This window comes from Macrotis lagotis, chromosome 1 (genome assembly GCF_037893015.1).
Source record: "Macrotis lagotis isolate mMagLag1 chromosome 1, bilby.v1.9.chrom.fasta, whole genome shotgun sequence".
NCBI classification, from domain to species: domain Eukaryota; kingdom Metazoa; phylum Chordata; class Mammalia; order Peramelemorphia; family Peramelidae; genus Macrotis; species Macrotis lagotis.
Window position 1 is genome coordinate 142,162,457 of NC_133658.1, and position 17,565 is coordinate 142,180,021.

Consider the following 17,565-nt stretch of genomic DNA (forward strand, 5'->3'; position numbering starts at 1 on the left):
TTGAGAGCTGAGAGGACTAGAGGTCACTCATCGGTCTTTGCAGCTACAAATAGACACATGGGTTGTAACACTGTCAGTAATGGCATTTTGAGTAGAAAGGATGATGGCCCAGTTATTGATCTATCTGCTCTTAATTCTGTCTGGTTGTTTTTTTAAGTGGCATTTCCGAAGTACACTCAACTATCCATTATCCAAACTAATGGAGCAAAGCTATGGCACAGATAATCCAAAAGTCATTTCTTTGGGTGTTTGGAATGCATTATATGAGACCCTGAAGCAGAAAATTCATCTCCACAATTTGTTTGGCTCAGGCAGCAACATGCTTCCTTGGAAGCATGGCTTTATAATCAAAAGACCTGTCTCTTACTAGTTGAGTGGTCCTGGGAAAATCCCCTTACTTTCTCAACCTGATTTATAAAATAAGGATACTTAGTTCTCTTAGTTATGAAATGGAGGGGGAGGGGATAACATTTTTACTACCTACCTCACAGCATTATTGTAAAGAGCAGAAGACCAGATGAGAAAATGTAGTAAAAGTGCTATATAAATCAATGGAAATGGTTGTAAACTGCTGTTAGGAGTAAAAACAGGTCATGAATAGCACACAAAAAGGGCAAATACAAAAGCTAAGGTGAAACTCCTGTGTCTCAGGATTTCATTTATTCACTCATTCAATTATTCTTTTCATTAGATTATTTTGTGTTTACAGATTGGATTGGAAGTTCCAATACCTGGAGACCATTTTAAAGATAAATGCTCCTGTAAGCATGATCTCATTTGCTAACTGGTAATCTGGTAAAAATTCGGTTTCAACCTGACCCTGTAGGTTCATCTGAGAGTGGACTTCTGATATTGACCTGGAAAACTGTTTCACCTGTCATAACATAACTGGAAGATCAATTCGATTCTTCCTTAAATGACTGGATTTAGCTTCTAGATTACACAATGCAAGTAAAGATTTAGAAATTGAATTCATGCGGATTTACATCACATCACATCTAATTGAACCATTTATCTAAGTCATCTGACTGGTTTCTCATTATTTCACCCAGGATCCTCCCTAACAGATCTAAAACCTGGACTTTTAAGATAATGTGGTTTAGTCTCTGGAGAAATTAGTCCCCTTATCCTTGGAGCTCCCAACCTAGGGTTCAACCCTTGGTGACTGAGTGTATTCAAGCTAGTTCACTTGGCCTACTATGTCTTTTGCTGACTTTAGACAGCCGTACTTCCTTCACCTTTACATCTCAATTAGCCAAGCACTCATATCATCTCACCATGTAACTCTAAATCTACCTTTCCTACTCCAGTCTCTCTGCTGATCTTCAATCTCCTATCTCCAAGGGTCTTTCAGACATCTTGAATTGAATGTTCAGGAAGTCATCTTAAACTAAATGTGTTCAAAACAGAATCATTATCTTTTTCCTTAAAGTCATTACCCTCTGACCTTCCCCATTACTGTAGAGGGGGAAACACCATTCTCCCAGTCTTCAGACACATACTAGCTAGGAATCATCCTGGATTGCTCACTATCTCCCCGCCCCCCCCCCCCATCTCTATGTCTAAGCTGTTTCCAAGGTCCATTTCACCTTTGCAGCATCTCTCAAATAAGTCCTGTTCTCTTCTCTGACACCAACAGAGAAGGCTCTCTTCTCCTCAAACTTTGATTATTGCAATAGCCTGATGGTAGTTTTGCCTACTCAAATCCTTTCCCTACTTTAATCCATTTTCTATTTAGTCACTAAAATGATTTTTTTCAAAAATGCAGATCTGATCATGTCACTCCCTTACTCAATAAATTTCAGTGACTTCCTATAAAATAAAACGCTCTATTTGGCATTCAAAATCATTCATAACCTAGCCCCTTCCTCTCTTTCCTGCCTTCTTATATCTTACTCTCTGACTCATACTTTACAATCCCAGGTGCACTGGTCTCCTGGCTGCTCCATTAAGACAATCCATCTCTCAGCACTGGGCATTTTCTCTAGCTGTCCCCCAAATATGTAATGGTCTCCTTATTGTGCTCAGACTACTAATCTCCCTGGTTTCCTTTAAGTCCCAACTAAAATCCTACTTTCTACCAGAAGCCTTCCCCAATCCCTCAATTCTAGTGCTTTCCTTCTATTAATTATTTCCTTTGCTTTATATTGTTCTCCTTCATTAGATTTTAAGATTATTGAGGTCTGGGATGGTTTTTTGCTTTTTTCTGTATCTCAAATACCTAGCATAGTTACCTGCACATAATAGGTACTTAGTACTTTATTGTACTTTATTGATTTGATTTGATTGATTTGCTAGGTATTACTTGTATCCATTCATCCTCTTTTTCACCCGATTAGACAAAACTCCCTTCCCTGGATACCTCTTACTTTTATAAATTGCCTTCCCATATTGGAATGTATTGGAATTCTTGAGGTAGAGGGCTTAAAAAAATTAATAGTTGTAACCTCAGAGCTTAATATACTGTTGGCACATAAGTGCTAAATAAATGTTTTTTTCATTGATTTTTCATTTTTCTTTATATTCTTATAACATCACTGTCCTACAAACAGTGACCACTTAACAAGTGTTTGCCAAGTAACTGAGATGGACTCAGACCAATTTCAGCAATACCACCCCCATCAATCATCACCATCATAACAACAATAACTTGTAGACAAAAGAACACTCTTCTTGGTATCAGAAAACTTGGGATTCAAATCTCCAATACGACATTTCCTAGCTTCCTCCCCAAAGGCCATTATGGATGTCTTGACATCTGTACTGCTCTTCCCCTCAGAAACAATGACCCCTTCAGGCTGGACTTCCACAGATCCTGTCCCTACTCTGAACCTGAGGGTCTTAATCCATTCAGTTTTGGAAACAACTATGGACCAAAGTTGTTAGACTGAAGGACAAAATAGGACAGACTTTGGAGTTTCATAGGGTAAAGTGTATTTTTTTTCTTGTTTGAGGTCATAAGACTTGCATATGTTTCTTGAATTAAAAGAATAAGGTAGTGGAGAGGGAGAGATTAAAGACACACACACACACACACACATGAAAAAATAAGCAATGAACAGGATTCAAAATGATATTTAAATAAACTTGAGCCAAAAATCCAAAATGAGCCGTCACGGTTTCTTTGGAGCATCACAATTCAGGCAGTTGATAAAGACAAAGGGAATCAATGCAGAAGTAAACACTCAGGCTGGGAGGTCAACACTCAAACAGGAGGCAAGATGTAGGGAATGTCAGGGATCTGACTGTGTGTGGCTAGGGGAGTGCTTGCCTCAATCTCTCTTCCTCAAAGCATCTTTGCTTTTTGTCAGCTGCTTATGTATTCTGCCTTTGTGTTCAAGGGGTTGGTCAACTGTGCTCCTTCCTGACTAAGCTAGATCTAATATAATGAATGGTTCTGACAGATAAATGAAATGTCATTCAAGAAGAGACAGCGAGGGATGGGATCAAGGGTACAGGTAGATCAGGTTTAATTTTACATGGGTCAGGGGATAGGCAAGCTGCTTCTTCCTTTGAGACAGTCTTTGGATTCTTTCTTTCCAATGCAACCTGTCTTCTTCCTGCTTTGTGGAAACCAGATGAGACATAAAAATCATCTATAACTGATAGGAGATATAGTATATCTAATGATCTGCAAGTGATGTTGCTCCTAACCATCCTGAAAAATGACTGAGCAACATTGTTAAAATCTTATAGTCCAGGAATCTTTTTTCTATGAACTATACAAAGTGGTCTTCTTTTGCATCGGTCATCTCTGATACCTGGAATGTACTTATCCCTTCCCTCTGCCATATGGAATGAATTCAACCCTTTTTTCCATGCACCCTTGCTTGATTCCCCAACTTCTAGTACCTTCCTTCCCTAAATTATTTTGAAGCAGCTTGTGGTGAAGTGGACCTTGCTGTTTAGTTGTTTAGTCATGTCCAGTTCTTCATGTCCCTGTTTGAGATTTTCTTGACAAAGACATTTGAGAAGTTTTCAGATAATTTTATAGATGAGGAAAATGAGGCAAACAATGTTAAGTAACTTGTCCAGGATCACATAGATATTAAGTGTCTGAGGTTGATTTGAACTTAGATCCCCTTGACTCTGGTCTGTCACTATATCACCTGCCTACCTCTAAGTGATAGAGCTGTGGAAAGATGTACAGAAGAAAGTGGATAAAGCTTAAAGTCATCAAAATGGATAGAACAGTGATCCTAGAGTCCTGTATTCAAATCCATTCTTAGATATTCACTATGTGAAGATGGGAAACTCAATTAACCTCTGTCTACCTCAATTTCTTTATTTTTTTAAATGGGATATGAATGACACCCTTCCAGGGATATTCAAATGAAATAATATTTTTTAAAGCTTACAATAAAATACCCCATAAATGTTAACTATAATATTTTGAATTTATTCTACATTTAAGTGTAGATATATCTTTTCTCTGAATTGAATATAATCTACTTGAAAGTAGGGACTTTTAAAGTTTTGTCCTTGTATCCTATGTACCTTGCTGAGTGCTGGGCACATGACCCTATAAATACTTGATTTTTTGATTGATTGATTGATGAAACATGAGAAAAGTAGGTGACCATGTAGCAAAGGATTTTGTGCCCTTTTGACAATTTAAATCTAATTTTATCTTTCCCTCCTCTATGGTTCAGAAATTCTATATTGACTTTAACTTGTGTTTGTGAAATTAGTTATTGAATTCCACTTTGGATGAATCACCCAAGAATGTTATTGTTCAGTCATGTCCAAGTTTTTGTGACTTCATTTGGGGTTTTGCTGGCAAATGTACTAGAGCGGTCTGTCATTTCCTTCTCCAGCTCATTTTAAGGAAGGAAACAGAGGAGAGAGTTAAGTGACTTGTTCAGAGTCACACACCTAATGTCTTAGGTTGGATTTGAACCCAGATCTTCTTGATATTCTATCCAGTGCATCATCTATCTGAAGACTAGAAACTCTGGTGTGAGTGTTTGCTGAATTTTTTCAGAGCTGCTTATCAACTTTTTGTGTCCATTTGTCACCTAAGGATGGCATCAGGAAACTGTAGCATGTACATCAATTATACTCTGGTAAAACCATCCTGGCAGAAAGACTAAACCAGGTTGAGGATAACTGGCAAGTTAGGGGAGTATCTACCCCAAAGAATGTGAAGACTCCTCCCAGAGGGATGGCAAGACAATTGAAGCAGGCACTGGGGAGTGCTTAGAGCTTGATAAGACATTGAAGATGCCAAGATCATCCACTGCATCCTGGGCCATCATCAGTCCTCTTGAATTTTGTCCTGGCACTGGACATTGATGACTCTAGAAGACAGAATGAGGCTGAAAAACTTGTGCAACATGGTCTCAATGAAATCTAATTCATGCACAATTCATGAAAATGAAGGAAGATGTAACAAATGTCTCACCTGATTTGTCTTTTGCCCACCCTGATGTGTATGACAATGAGGTTTTTGTTGGAGAATGGTGACAAGCAATGATATGATACAGCAGTAGGAGAGGGTAATGTATTGGAAGAGAGGGATGCCTAGATGAAGGATCATGATAATTGGTTTCTTGCTAGAGTTGACTATTGAAATATGCTCACTCTGCCTCATGAATGATAAACTAATAGTTGCCAGAGGAGGTAGGAGCTCACTTCTAGGTAGCTGGACAACCTAGCCTGAGACAAATTTCTTCTGTCTTCTTCTCAGTCCAACCTAGTCTTTAGATTATTTGTCTTACTGGGAGTACTAGCATCAGAGTTCCAGCATAATCACGTGTTGTACACTTCTATTGGAAACATGACTTGAACATCTTGTTGGAACTCTATATTATGCTCCTTTGTCCACTTCAGGAGGAATAAAATAAAATAAATAAAACTTCCTAGGTTCTGATTAATTTTATGTCTGGGGTCTTCTGAAGTTTAGGAGAGTGGAGAGCCCACCCTCATTGGGTAGATGAGTTACTTTTCACTTTTCAAATTATTATGTATTGTCTTCTAATTGTTATGTACTATTTATATTATGCTTGTCAATTTTATGCTAACTGGAGATGCTACAAACAGTATTCAAGATCAAATGTTTGCCTCTGTATAGAATTCATTCCACTAAGTCAAGATCATAAGAGCATGCCTTACAGAAATATTGTGGACCAAAATAGAGTGGGATTTTGACAGAGTCTCAAAGCTAAACACTAATTGGGTTGATACACAAACCCAGCTTCTCTTTCCTCCTGCCCCACATAGAAATGAAAGATAGAAAGCATAGAAGGTCACTTACTTTCTGAAAACCATGAACATCAATGAATTTATTCAGCACCCTCTTCTAGCAAGGCATGAACAAAATAGCAATGTACTTATGGGGCTCCCTAGTGTGTCACTCTCAGTGTTACAAAGTCATTAAATATAGGTCAGAGAGATGCCAAGGAAAACAAATTTCACAGATGTACATTATTTGTTTTCTATCAGGATAGGATTGTATTACAATTTACTAGTCTTGGTTTGTGCATTAAGAGTTGGAAGGGGCCTCGGAGGTCTTTTCTGCATGTTACAAATAAGGAAACTGAAGCTGAGAGACATATTCCTTAAATTTACTGAGTTTCATAAGAACCAAATGTCAAAGGAGAGCAGAGATCTTGTCTTTTAAAAAAATTGTGAATTTCTCTGCCCAGAATAGGGTATCGCACCTTGGTGGTACTTATTAAATATTTGTTCATTAAGAGTTCATAGGAAGGGTGGCTAGGTGGCGCAGTGGATAAGGCACCGGCCCTGGAGTCAGGAGTACCTGGGTTCAAATCCGATCTCAGACACTTAATAATTACCTAGCTGTGTGGCCTTGGGCAAGCCACTTAACCCCATTTGCCTTGCAAAAAACCTAAAAAAAAAAAAAAAAGAGTTCATATGAGTTCTTATGTGTTAGAGCTCTAAATTCTGAGTCTGTCTTGGCAGGTAGACTCCCACGTATTTTATATTGTCTGAAGTTATTTTGAATGAGATTTCTCTTTCTAGCTCTTTCTGCTGTATCTTGCTAGTAATATATGTATATATGTATATATATATATATATACATACTATATATAATATATATATGAATGGTGAGGATTTATGAGCATTTATTTTATATCCTGAGACTTTGCTAAAATTACTAATTGTTTCTAGTAGTTTTTTAGATGATTTTTAGGATTCTCTAGGTATACCATCATGTCATCTGCAAAGAGTGAGAATTTTATTTCTTCCTTCCCAATTCTAATTCCTTCAATTTCTTTTTCTTCTTTTATTGCTGAAGCTAACATTTCTAACACAATATTGAATACTAGTGGTGACCCTCCTATACATTCTACAAAAGGGATCTGGGTGGGGGGCAGAGTGCAGCTAGGTGGCACAGTGGATAGATCACCAGCCCTGGAGTCAGGAGTACCTGAGTTCAAATCCAACCTCAAACGCTTAATAATTACTTAGCTGTGTGGCCTTGGGCAAGCCACTTAACCCCATGGCCTTGCAAAAACCCTAAAAAAATAAAAGGGATCTGGGACAGATCACTATGGCAAGTAAGTTGTCCATCACAGATTCATAAAATTGTTGCTAGAAGAAACAAGAAATGTTTCCTCAAATCTGAATTATGTAGAGGAAGGAACTGAGTGAGATGAAATAGTAAGTGTCTGAAGAAGGATTTGAATTCAGATTCCCTTGACTCTAGTACTTGTGCCCCATCTACTAACTTAAGATTCTTATGTTTGGGGCGGCTAGGTGGCACGGTGGATGGAGTACCAGCCCTGGAGTCAGGAGTACCTGAATTCAAATCCGACCTCAGACACTTAATAATTACCTAGCTGTGTGGCCTTGGGCAAGCCACTTAACCCCATTGCCTAGCAAAAACCTAAAAAAAAAAGATTCTTATGTTTGATGATATGTTGTGACCTCTTCTCACTCATTCTAACTGTCCATTATTCTTTGGACCACCCTCAACTTTAATTTTTTTGGAGACTCTGACATTTCATAAGAAGAGCTTGTATAGAATTACTGAAATATCATTTAAAAGATTGGCTTAAAAACCCTATTTTGATCATAGTGGTCAAAGGATATAGAAATAAGAAATGCAAGTTATTAATAACCGTATAGAAAATTTCCCCAAACCACAATAATTATAATAAAAAAACATGTCTGAGATTTAGCTTCATACTCAACAAATTGGAAAAGATGGCAAAAAATGGCAACAGATGAGACAGTGTTGGAAAGTACATGAGAACTCTAATGGTGGAGGCAATGAATTGGTCTAACTTTTGAGAAAGCAATTTGGAATTGAGCTAATTTAAAAGGAGTAAAACATTTCTACCCTTTGAGAGATCTCCGTGCTAAGGCACATAAACCAGGAAGTTTGAAGATAGAAAGAAAATTCCCATATAGAGCAATATATTAATCACAATACATTTTGTGGTCACAAAGAACCAGAAATCAAATAAATGTCATTGATTGGGGCCTGTCTATGCAAATTATGATGCATGAATGCAATGGAATATTATGACACCATAAGAAACAATAAATATGAAGAACTGAGAGGAGCATGGGAAGACTAATATAAACTAATGGGGAGTGAGGTAAGCAGAAACAGAAAAACAATATGCCTTAATAGCTAAAGCAATGTGAAAAGGAAGAAAAATAATAATTTAAAATAATCTGAACAGCATATAATTATGATAAATAGCATATGAGAACATGTACATCCCCTTTTTTTTTCAGAGTTGGTATACATAAATGTGAACCATTTGCGTATATAGTCAAACGTCATTATGGGTTGACCAGTTCTGCTGAACTGTTTTATTTTCATTTTCTTCCTTTTTATTTTTGTTACACATGGTTATTTACTTGGGATGGGGATGAGTGGGAAGGATATATTTAGAAAAGAAGCTGTAGCACTTCCTCTGAGGTCATTCTTTAAGACCAGGTACTTGTACTTACAAGTTGACATCCCCAGAGGGCCTGGAGTTGGTAGAACTCTAGAATCTGAGCCCCCAGAGTTTTAGTCTTCCTTATCAGTTAACAAGTAGACTTTTTATAAATGGATTTATCAAAAAAGTTATCAAATGAACAGTTTGTGCAAAATATCTCCCTAAATGTCAGTTCAGTCTCCCTTTGTCCAGAAAAAGTTCCTGAAGAGTGTAGGTTCAAACTTAAATTTTAGAGGTAATTAAGCACTTGTATAGACAAAACATATGACCCCCCACCTCCTGTTCTATATATGGGCTTGCCTGCTGCTGAGACCGCTCATTTGTAGAAATATCTACAATATCTCAATACTCAATACTTGTAATACTCAAAACCTTACCTCCTGATCTTTGTGGCTATTGCTCCTGGTTCTAGGACTATGCTTATTGACTCCAGTTTCCATTTAGGTCTTTGACTCTCCAAAACTTGCCAGATTGCTGCTTGGATATATCTATCTTGGAGTACATGGTGACTCTCTATTAGGAATGAGTAAATGCAAAGATAGAGGTGCTCATAGCCATCATGGATGTGTAGAAGATTGTTTGATGCCCTTTCCCAGGTGAGTCAGAACTAGCTTGAAGACATCTTCACAAATTCTTCTAAGAAAGAGTGAGAAATAGATAATTTGCTTTTTTTTTCATGTCTTCTAAGTCTGGCTCAGGAAATCACTATTTCGTCTTAATCCAAAGCCATTTAAAAGACTTTTCACCATCATACAATACCAACTCTTGAATCACTCATAGCCAAAAAATTGCTCCCCCAAATTTCCATATTGTTATGTTGAAAACAGGGAGAGAGTTTCTGTACACATTTCGAAGATTGGCCCTCACTGGTCAGTGCATCCTTATTAAAGTGATGAAAAAACAAAAAGATATTAAGTAAAATATAATATTTAAAATAATTCTTACTAGATGAGCAAACATAGGACTGATACACATACTGATGGGCCACTAATTTATTTCTATTTTGTAACACCTTGCATTAAGTCAGCATTTATTTTGAATAGTAGCACTTAATTTGTGCTCAAAACAATTGGATTGATTTGTCTTTCATAATAAAAACCTACAAGATAATTTGTTCATAACAGATTTGTGTCCTATGCCAATGGTTCATTTGGAAAGAGTTTTTGAAGAATATGGAGCTGAAGGACTAATATTTTGTGGATACCAAAGAGGATGTGTTGACATTTTTCTAAAATAATCATTAGAGGATCTCATTAAACACTGGCATTATATTAAACCTCTAGTCTCAGTCTATGAAAATATTTATCAAAATACTTAATTATTTGATAATCTCTTTCCTTCCACAGTAGAAATTTCTAACTTCTGCCATATTGCATCTTTATATTCATGATGGTGCCTTTCTCAGGTCCTTGTACTTAATAAATGTCTTGCAAAATTTTTATTTTGATCTTTGTTGAAAAATAATTTCTGTTGGTTTGATAAAATGGAAAGAGAACTGGATTTGAGGCCAAAAGGTTTTGTCTCAAATTTTGATATTGCCACATGATCTAAATAACCTTGGACAAAATCACTTCTCTTCTCTTGACTTCAGTTTCTTCATCTGCAAAATGAAGAAGGTATTACATTAGATGACTTCTAAGATCCTTAACGCTTTAAAATATTGGCATCCCATGCTTCACAATTAAAAATCATAAGAAACTTTCTGTCTAGCTTAAAAATTATATTTAACTTCCCATCTCATCTAGGGACAGAAAATTATTTTCTTCATATTTAATCAATCTATCTATCTATCTATCTATCTATCTATCTATCTATCTGTTTGTTTATTTGAATTTTACAAATTTTCCTCTAATCTCATCTTCCTCCCTCCTCCATAGAAGGCAGTCTGACAGTCTTTATACTGTTTCCATGCTATACATTGATCTAAATTGAATGTGTTGAGAGAGAAATCATGTCCTTAAGGCAAAAATACAATACAAGAGATAGCAAAATTATATAAGATAACTTTTTTAAAAAAAATTTAAGGTAATAGTCTTTGGTCTTTATTTAAACTCCACAATTCTTTCTTTGGATACAAATGGTATTCTCCATTGCAGATACCCTAAAATTGTCCCTGATTGTTGCACTGATGAAATGAGCAAGTCCAATAAGATTGATCATCAACCCCATGCTCCTATTAGGGTGTACAATGTTCTTCTGGTTCTGCTCATCTTGGTCAGCATCAGTTCATGCAAATCTCTGAATTTCCATCCTTCCTGCTTTCTAATTGAACAATAGTGTTCCACAATGTGCATATAACACAAATTGTTCAGTCATTCCCCAATTGGGCACATTCACTTGATTTCCAATTCTTTGTTGCCACAAACTTTCCAAAAAAACACATTTTATTCAAAACTACTTTTCTTTTCCAAAGAAGCCTGATATTAAAAACAGCTTGTCTCCAAGGTAGTATTATATCCTGTCTCCTTTTCTGACTGAAGCTTTTATTTGCTGCCTAGTGCCTCCAAATGTATCAGCATCACAAACTAAAGTTAAGTCTCCTGTCTGCTGCTATGAATATTTTTGTAAAAGTGATGCTTTTACCCTTTTTCATGATCTCTTCAGGGTATAGACCCAGAGGTAATATTGCTGGATCAAAGGGTATGCACATTTTTATTGCCCTTTGGGAATAATTCCAAATTGCTCTCCAGAAAGGCTGGATGACTTCACAGCTCCATTAGCAATGTATTAGTGTCCCAGATTTCCCACATTCCTTCCAACATTGAACATTGTCTTTTCTGATCATATTGACCAGTCTGATAGATGTGAGGTGGTACCTCAGAGATGCTTTAATTGGCATTTCTCTAATCAGTAAAGATGTGGAACAGTATTTCATATGACTATGGATCACTTTGATTTCCTTGTCTATAAATTGCCTCTGCATATCCTTTGACCATTTGTCAATTGGGGAATGGCTTGTTTGTTTTTTTTTTTAAATAAATTTGACTCTATTCTCTGTATATTTTAGAAATGAGTCCTTTGTCAGAAATACTGGTTGTAAAAATTGTTTCCCAATTTACTACATTTCTTTGTATCTTGGTTACAGTCATTTTATTTGTGAAAAAGCTTTTTAATTTAATGTAATCAAAATTATCTAGTTTGTTTTTAATGATGTTCTCCATCTCTTCCTTGGTCATAAAATGCTTTCCTTTTTATGGATATGACAAGTAAACTGTTCCTTGATCTCCTAGTTTGCTTATAATATTTCTTTTATGTCTATATCCTGTCCTAGGGTCAGAAAACTCTTAAGTTGGGCAGGCTAATGGTCATTTAAATTGGGGAAATGGGGTAGATAAAGTCATAAAAGTTAATACCATGGAACTAGAATGTTATCTGTAAGACAGTCCTAAACAACTGACCCAGAACTTTATCTATTTAGAATAAGGCCATTTGAATATCATTATTGTCTACTTCTAAAAGTGTGTGGATTAGAGACCTGAAACAACAAACCTCTCTGTAGCTCTAGTGCCCTCTTCTGGCTACAAACCCAAATTGCTCACTGGGGAAAAAGGAATATTCTTTCTTAACACCCAAGGAAAGTTGCTTGAGCTAGTTTATGTAGCTATTTGAAATAGAATCTTAGAACAAAGGTTCTGAGGGAGAGTTAGAGAAATGCATACAAGGGTCCCATTTCATACTACCCCCCCCAAATTTAGCTGTTGCTAAATTATCAATTTCCTTCTTGACCCTAGGAAGTATCTAAGTATTGCAAGGATAGAGTTAGAAAGATTTATCTTTCCTAGTTCAAATCTGGACTTAGACACTTACCAGCTATATGACCCTGGGCAAGTTACTTAACCCTATCTAACTCAATTTACTCATCTGTAAAAGAGCTGGAGAAGGAAATGACAAACTACTTCAGTATCTTTGTCAAGAAAACCCCAAACGAGATCATATAGAGTCTGACACACCTGAACAACAATAGTGCCATAGCTATTTTGGCATAGGTGGGGGCAGGACATTCTTAGTTCACCCCTCAAAGCAGTGTACAATTGATAAACTACATTTACAATGTGTAAAGCATTTAGTAAGATTCTACTTTATTGACCCTTTTGCTGCTTCTCATAGAGGTAAGCTCAAAAGAGCTAAAGTTAATTCCTCTCTCTGGGAATTTAATATTCTTCTGTAATATAGAAAAGAGAGAAAACAGTGCTTCGATATTCTGTTGGATCCATCATCCCATCCCTGTGGGTTTATCCTCCGATAAAAAAAAGAATGATAGTAATCTACAACTTTCAACCAATTTCTCATTTTTGTTTAAGTCTTTAGGCTCACAGAAGAAGATCTAGGAGGGATCTCATAGGTCATCTAGATGAACCTCCTCCTTTTATGTTGAGAAAACTGAGGCTCCTGGAGGTTAAGTGATTTGCCCACAGACATCATAGGTAGCAAGCATTAGATGTAGAATTTGAACCTAGGTCTTCTGAATACAGTATTTATACTCTTTCCACTATACCTTCACATAGCATTGACATTTCCTATGGTTCTTTTAATGTTTCTTTTTAAAAAATTAAATTAAATTAATTTGTTGGTTAGATTTTAAGTTCTGCACTTTCTCCTTTCTCCCTTCCTCACTGCACTAGAGAAGGCTGTGATTTGACATGTATATACATACATACATACATACATATATATATATGTATATATATATATATAAATTTCCTTTTATAGGTCTTTTGTGGTTGATTTGAATATTTATAATACTTAAAAATAACTTGGTCTTTACAGTAGTGTTTTGAATAATATTGCTATTATTGCATATAATATTCTTTTGATTCTGATCATTTCACTCTACTTTATTTCAAACAAGTCTTTCCATGTTTTTCTAAAATCAACCTTCTCATCATTTGTTACAGCACAGCAGGGTTCTATTGAAATCATATGACACAACTTGTTTAGTCATTCTCCAACTGATGGGCAACCCTTCAATTTCCAGTTCTTTGCCACCAAAAGACTTGCTGTAAATATTGAGAACAGTTAGGTTCTTTCCCTTTAACCCTTGTCAGTTTGGGAACCAAACTTAAAAATAACTTTGCTGGGTTAAAGGAATTAACACACTTTTATATTTTGGGGGCATAATTCTACATTGTTCTCTAAAATGGTTGAATCAGTTTACAATTTCACAATCTATTAATGTCTCAATTTTTCTATATCCCCTCAGTCATTTCTCATTTTGTCTTCTATTATTTTAGCCAATCTTATAGATGTGAGATAACTCAAAGTTGTTTTAATTTGCACATCTATAATCAATAATGATTTAGAGCAATTTAATATATATAAACATATATATATATATATATTTCATATAGTTTTGATTTCTTTATCAAGAAACTGCCTGTTCATATCTATTGATTATTTATTTATTGGTGAATGACTCATATTTTTTATAAATTTGACAAACTTCTGTATATATATATATGTACATATATATATATATATATATATATATGAGATATGAGACCTTTACCTGAAAAACTGTCTATACATTTTCCTTCTCCCTTAATTTTCTGCTTTCCTTCTAATCTTGGTTGTATTGGATTTATTTTCAAAAATTTTTAATTTAATGTAATCAGTGCCAGCTATTTTGTATATCAAAATGCTCTCTATCTCTTTGATTCATAAATTCTTCTATTCATAAGACTGATATATAATATGTTCAATGTTGTTCTCACTTATGATATCCCACTTTATATAGTTATATGTCCATTTTGGCCTCTTTGGTAAATGGTGTAAAAAAATGGTTAATGTACAATTTTTACCAGACTGCTTTTTAGTTTTCACAATTTTTTTGTGAAATAGTGAATTCTTATCCCAGAAATTAAAATTTTTACATTCTCAAGCACAAGATTACTATAATTATTTACTATTATGCATTGTATTGTTATTCTGTCCCATTGATTGGATTTTTTTGTTTTAGCCAGAACCAGATAGCTTTGATAATTAGCCCCTTATACAGTTCAATATTGGTACTGCTAAATCTCCTTTCTTTACATTTATCATTAATTCCTTTGATATTCTTAGCCTTTTCATCTCTGAGGTACCACCTCTCAGACTGGTCAATGACTAGAAAAGACAATGATCAATGATGGAAGGGATATGAGAAATCTGGGATACTACATTGTTGGTGGAGCTGTGAACTCATTCAACCTCTCTGGAGAGCAATTTGGAATTATGCCCAAAGGGCAATAAAAATGTGCATACCCTTTGATCCAGCAATAACACCTCTGGGTCTATACCCTGAAGAGATCATGAAAAAGAGAAAAAATATCACTTATACAAAAATATTCATAACAGTCCTGTTTGTGTTAGCAAAGAATTGGAACTTGAATAAATGCCCATCAATTGGGGAATGACTGAACAAATTGTGGTATATGTACAGTATGGAACATTATTGTTCAATTAGAAACCAGGAGGGATGGGAATTCAGAGAAGCCTAGAAGGATGTGCATGAACTGATGCTGAGTGAGGTGAGTAGAACCAGAACATTGTACACCCTAACAGCAACATCAGGCTGATGATCAATCTTAATGGACTTGCTCATTCCTTTGGTACAATAATCAGGGACAATTTTGGGGTATCTGCAATGGAGAATACCATCTGTATCCAAAGAAAAAACTGTGGAGTTTGAACAGAGACCAAAGACTATTACCTTTAATTTAAAAAAAAGTTATCTTATTATGTAATTTTGCTATCTCTTATATTTTTTTCCTTAAGGACATGATTGCTTTTTCAACGTATCCAATTTTGATCAATGTGTATATAGCATGGAAACAATATAAAGACTATCAGAATGACTTCTGTGGGGGGGTAGGGAAGTGAGTTTTGGGGAAAAATTGTAAAATTCACAAAAAAGATATTCTTGACCTTTTGTTATTCCAAATGAATTTTGTTATTTTTTTCCAGCTCAATAAATTTTTTGTGTGTGGGGGGGTAATTTAATTGGAAAGGCACTGTTTAGCCAGAATTCTTATTTTTATTATATTGTCTCTGCTCATCCATGAGCAATTCATATTTTTCCAATTATTTAAATCTGATTTTAGTTTTATAAAAAGTGTTTTGTAATTAAATTATGTTCATGTAGGTCCTGGGTTTGTTTAGGCAGGTATGCTTCCATGTATTTTATTCTAGCATTAATTTAAATGGTGTATCTCTTGATAAATTTTCTTGCAGGTTTTTATTGTTGATATATAGAAATACTGATGATTTATAAGGGTTTATTTTATATTCTACTACTTTTGCTAAAATTATTATTTCAACTAACTTTTAAAAAAATTTTTTTGTTTTTTAGGTTTTTGCAAGGCAAATGGGGTTAAGTGGCTTGCCCAAGGCCACACAGCTAGGTAATTATTAAGTGTCTGACACCAGATTTGAACCTAAGGCCAGTGCTTTATCCACTATGCCACCTACCCGCCCCTCAACTAACTTTTTAATTGAATCTCTAACATTTCCCAGTTATATAATCGAATCATCTGCAAAACAAATAGCCTCATTACTTCATTGCCTATTATGATTCTTTCAAATTCTTTTTCTTCTTTTATTGCTAATGTTAGCATTTCTAATACAGTATTGAATAATATTGATCATATTAAGTTTCCTTATTTTACTTCTGATCTTATTGGGAAGGCTTCTAGTTTATTTCCATTACATATAATGCTTCTTATGGGTTTAGGTAGATGCTTCTTATTATTTTAAGGAAAAATCCATTTATATCTATGCTTTCAAGAGTTTTTAATAAGATGAGTATTGTATTTTGTCTTAAGCTTTTCCTGTATCTATTGATATAACGATATGATTTTTGCTACTCTTGTTACTGATATAATCACTTATAAATGGTTTCTTTTTGGTAAACTATCCCTGCAATTTTAACATAGATAGCACTTGGTCACAATATATAATATTTATGATATATTGTTGTAGTTTCCTAGTTATTTTTTTATTTAGAATTTTTGCATTCATATTAATTAGTGAAATTGGTCTGTACTTTTCTTTGTTTTTGCTCTTTCTGGTTAATGTATCAGCTCCATATTTATTTCATAAAAGGAACTTGGTAGCCTTATTATTTAAAATAATATATTTGCCTATTATTCAAAATAATATATTTAATACTGATATTAGTTGATCTTTAAAAGTTTGGAAGAATTTAAAGTCATCTGGTCCTGGCTTTTTTTTCTTAGAAAGTTTATGACCTTTTATTTTCATAAAATTTCTAAATTTTAAAATTTGTTTTATTTAGGTATTTTATTTCCTCTTCTGTTAATCTACATGGGTTCTTTTAATGTTTTAAGAATATCAAGGCAGTATTACAATCATTCATCTATTGTCTTTAATGTTTACTTTATAGGCAGCCCATCTCTTTCTCTGACCATGTGTATCCTTAGTGGCATATCTCATAACACTTTTCATAGATGAATCTTCACTGGTCCTATATTTTACTTTACATAGCCCCATCATTTGCCCTTTTGATATGTTGAATACTTTGACTTCTTTATTTTATCATTGTCAATGTTGGCCTTTAAACTCAGAGACAAAAAAAGTGGTATGATGTCTGAATCAAAGTACATTGTGTCTGAATTACACCATTACTACTTTGGAAGGCTCTACTGCA